A 4,620-nucleotide genomic window follows, 5' to 3' on the forward strand; every position below is an offset into this window, starting at 1 on the left:
AAAATATATCAATAAGGGTAAAATAGTCATTCTACGTGTGATAGGGACCAAAGATGCAACATAATCAAACTACAGGGACGGTCCGAGTTAAAAAAATAAGTTAGGGACCAGACGTGCAAATTACCCCAAACCACAGGGCCCATCCGTGTAATTTACTCATAGAAGAACAAGCAAGTTGGAGAATTAAGCAACAAGTCGGTCAACGAAAACACATTTGAAAGTTTTGAGAAATCTCCTAACAAAAAGGAAGCTGGTTACGAGCCTGAAACAGAAACAGACAAAAGTAGCGAACATGAAAGTGAGCCCAAATACAACATGACAGACGTTGCTGACATGACAATGGAGGCATACAGGAAGAGAGTTTGGGAGGACACCGATCCGAGCCTTGTGCAACCCGAAATTCCCACTACCATAACCTTCGAGCTAAAAGGACACATGCTTTCTATGCTAAATGATATCCCATTTTATTGGAAAGATCATGAAGACGCATACAAACACCTCGATGGAGTCAATGACATTGCCAATTACCTTAATATTCTAAATATTCCACGAGAAACGGTGTTGTTGAGAATGCTTTCGGACACCTTCAAAGGGGCGGCTAAAGATTGGTTGAAGGCACTCCCACATGGTACAATCACAACATGGGCACAAATGCGTGAAGAAGTCCTCCAACAATTTTTCCCACCATCAAAGGTTTCTAAGCTTAAGAAAGCTATAGCCAATTTTGAGCAACAATCGGGAGAGTCATTGTATGAAGCATGGGAAAGATATAAGGGATTGCTAAGAAATTGTCCCCAAAATGATCTTAATGAGCAACAAGAAGTGTGTGTGTGTGTGTGTGTGTGTGTGTGTGTGTGTGTATATATATATATATATAATGATGGGGTAAAGGTAACGACAAGGCAACTCCTTGATTCTCAAGGCCCTCTCACGAAAAAGAATCCCGCTACAATCAAAGAACTAATCGAAGAATTTTCAAAGCATTCAAGAGAATATCACAACCCTGGACAAAACAGAGCAAAGGGAATCGGAAATGGTACTTCAAAAGACATGGCAGCAGTTTTGGCAATGTTGAGTAACATGGATTGAAGAATGATAAAAATTGACCAATCCATAAACGGGATACGTATAGGTTGTGAAAATTACGATGGGCCACATTTAACTAAGGATTGCCATTTAGATGAACATGGGAATAAAAAAGTACAAGTTTGCTACTCTAGTGAAAACCGATTTGATAGAGATTAGAGAAAGCCTAAGAAAGAATGGTTGCCTTATGAGGAGTACAAAAAGCAAAAGGAATAAAAAATATAGGCAAACTGGACGGGGCTTCTACTAAAAAGAACAACCACCACCCTAGAAGAAGATGGAATTTGAGTCTATACTTAATAGGTTCATGGAGGCTTCTGAAAAACAACACTATGCAACTAATGTTACAATTAGAAATCAACAAGCTTCCATTAAAAGTATTGAGACACAACTCGAGCAATTGACCACATTAGTTCATGAATGGTTACCACCTAAATTTCCCGATCAAAAGACACAACCACATGTCATGGCCATATCCACTGAAGAAGAAACCATTTCTGAGTTCTTAGAGGCATTAGAAGAAGACACAAGGTGGTCCAAATCAATACCAGAGCAAAAGAAGATTCACAAAATATGGTGTTTCGCTGAAACACCGTTCTTATGACGTGAGGAACCAATCCTCAAGATGTGGGACCAGTATGGGCAGAAAATTTACTCTTGTGTCAAGGCATATCAATCTACGTTACTGTTTCCTTCTCGAGCTAGAGTGATCCATTAGAAAAAGAACATAAGAAGTTTATGAATCAACTCAAGGGTATTCTAATCAATACCCCATTTATTGAATCATTAGCCAACATTCCTGAATATGCTATATTTCTACAAGATCTCCTCGACACTCATCAACAATTAGAGAAGAATTCCAAGGTAGTTCTTGAAGGGCTTTGAGCATTCTAACACTCCTATGGTGTACACGCAACCCTAAATACCTTGGATCTATGTTTTCTCTATTATACATGCAAATATGAATTTCCAAGTTATTTATCCTAACTAGAATATTATGAAGTATAGAAACTAGTAGAAATACATACCTCTTTGTTGGTGCTTGATTCCAAGTAGCTTGAGAGCCTAGTGCCCCAAGCGTGACACCTCAAATGGTTCACACAACATCAAATTCATTTGGAATAACTTAGAGAGAAATTAGAACACTTCAAAAATCGGTTTGCCCTCACTTGTTTCACTAGTGGCCGATTTCTTCAATCATAATATCATTATATAGTTAGTCATAATTAGGGTAAACCCTAATTGTCATGGCTTTCCATTTCCTTGGATCCATGGGTTCAAATACCCCATGGAGCATCCTATGGGTTTTAGCCCAACTTGATAATCCATGGAGCATTAGCCCACTATATAAGTATGGATGATTTACACAATCAACCCATATATTTAATTAGTCTTCTTTTGATCACTAGATTAATTCTTGTTCAATACTAATTAAATAATCTTATTAATATATTAGAACTTATAATATATTAATAAACCTTGAGTGTTATTTCTCTCATTTTAGTCTATCCAAATGCATGATGCCATGCAACCCAAATGGACCATGCCGGGTCGGGTCAAGTATATACCAATTATAGTTATGGACTTAGACACTAATCCAGCAGTTCTTAGTAAATAAAGTTCAACGGTGATTGTGGAGGGTATACCAAAGAAAATGGGAGATCTCAGACACCTTACACTTCCATGTGAGTTTGGAAATAACACGAAGACATTTGCCTTAGCCTATTCTGGAGCGAGCATTAATTTGATGTCATATTCGTTTTACCAAAAGCTCAACCTTCTAGAATTGAAGACCACAATGATGAAAATTCATATGGCCACTTCTAATGTTCTTTGAAATTTTCGCATTTACAACACCAAGGTCCCAAGTGAACGAAGAAAGTGAAGCAACTTTGATGTCAAGTGATGATGAAGAAATGAGTAACCAATAACTTACACAGAAATTGAGCAAGCCAACCTTGGACAAGACAGGTGCTGAAGCAAGGGAACAACAAAAAGGCGGAGAATCTCAATTTGCTAAAAGGAGTAAAGGGTTGAAGCATAAACACGAGGAAAGCAATACCAAAACAAAGAAACAAAATTCTAAAACAGCATATATATATATATATATATATATATATATATATATATATATATATATATATAAGAAGGGTACAAGGTTGCAAAAGAAAGTGGAAGGAACAAAAAGTGAAAAAGGAAATTGCATTTCCAACCAGCACAATGTAGGGCGGCACAGAGTCCGGCTCATGACTCCATAAAAAGAAGCGCTTCTCGGGAGGCAACCCGAGCTCGGTTTGCATTTTCTTTTCTCATTTTCTTTTATTTCTTTGTTTTTCCATTTTAGGGTAGATTTCTTTATCATTCTCCAACCCTTCAAAATCAAGTGTGGGGTCCATATTGTAAGTGAAAGAAAAAAAATTATATTTTTCTGAAATAAAAAAAATGATAATGAAGTAATAAGGATACATCACAAGTAAAATGTAGTTTGGGAATTGAATTTGTGACCCAACTCGAACAGCCCATACAAACAACCTAGTCACGGACTCACAACATGAGCCAATATAACTCACGATGTGAGATGGGAATATCACGCGTTTAACTTCTAAATAGAACTCACTTTTCTGTTCTCACTTTCAAAACTCTAGCTTACGACGTGAGTTCAATCTGGTCCCCCCAAACTTTGATTTTGACCAACAACTTCAATCTTCTCCTTTGTGCTTACGTTTGCATCTTTAAGAATGATTTATGTCCTTTTTCATGATAATTTCCACTAATTTTAGGAATTTAGGGCTTAGGGTTTATGTTAAATCTTGGTTTAACCATAAAATCTCCCCGATTTGATATGAAATTGGAGTTGCATGTTAGGCTTTCGAAGATTAAACTGCATTTAGAGAAAAAAAAATTGCTTTTGTTGGACCGAGTCGGCCTGTTTATGCCTTCGATCGGAATTGCCATGTTTGAAGTTCACGACGTGAGAACGGGTTAGATAAATCCTCTATTTTGATGTTGATTGTTTAATCTATGGAATTCCTTTGGTTTTGTTTGTTGTTTATTTTATAGGAAAATGGAATCAAGAGTAACAAATTAACAATTCCAAGGAAATGTGTTTGAACTTCACCCATTATATCAAACTCCAGTTAACATGCCTCAAAATGTGGTGAATAACTTCAAAAATAAACTGGGATGGTTGTATAACCGAGAATTTTGCATTTCTCCACGTATTGATTGGAAAAAATTAGAAGAAATCGGTATCATGGCAAGGTTGGCACCATATTTAACCAAAACATTTATTGGGGATAGATTCTCTTTCACATGTAATTGGTGGAGGAATTTGTTTGGAATTACTGAGCTGGTTTACAAAGAATTGTGTGTTGAGTTTTTTGCTTCAGTCTCATTTGAAGAAATCATGGAGGATCCTTACTTTGAAAAGGCTTTAGTTTTTCGTCTTGGAGGCGAATATCGTGAATGTAGCTTGACAGAATTTTCTTGGAGGATGGGCATTTATTAACAAATTGAAACAAGGTCTCCAATTTT

The 4,620-nt window shown here is 36.7% G+C and overlaps 1 non-coding gene across 1 annotated transcript; it reads right to left on the reverse strand.

The window, feature by feature from the left end:
* Positions 1 to 699: 699 nt before the first annotated feature.
* LOC145103546 (small nucleolar RNA R71) lies at positions 700 to 806 on the reverse strand. The gene has a single exon (XR_013706631.1). It is a non-coding gene; the product is annotated as a small nucleolar RNA R71 (small nucleolar RNA).
* Between the last annotated feature and the right edge of the window lie 3,814 nt (positions 807 to 4,620).

This window comes from Lactuca serriola, chromosome 4, assembly GCF_051521515.1.
Source record: "Lactuca serriola cultivar US96UC23 chromosome 4, Lser_US96UC23_V15, whole genome shotgun sequence".
NCBI classification, from domain to species: domain Eukaryota; kingdom Viridiplantae; phylum Streptophyta; class Magnoliopsida; order Asterales; family Asteraceae; genus Lactuca; species Lactuca serriola.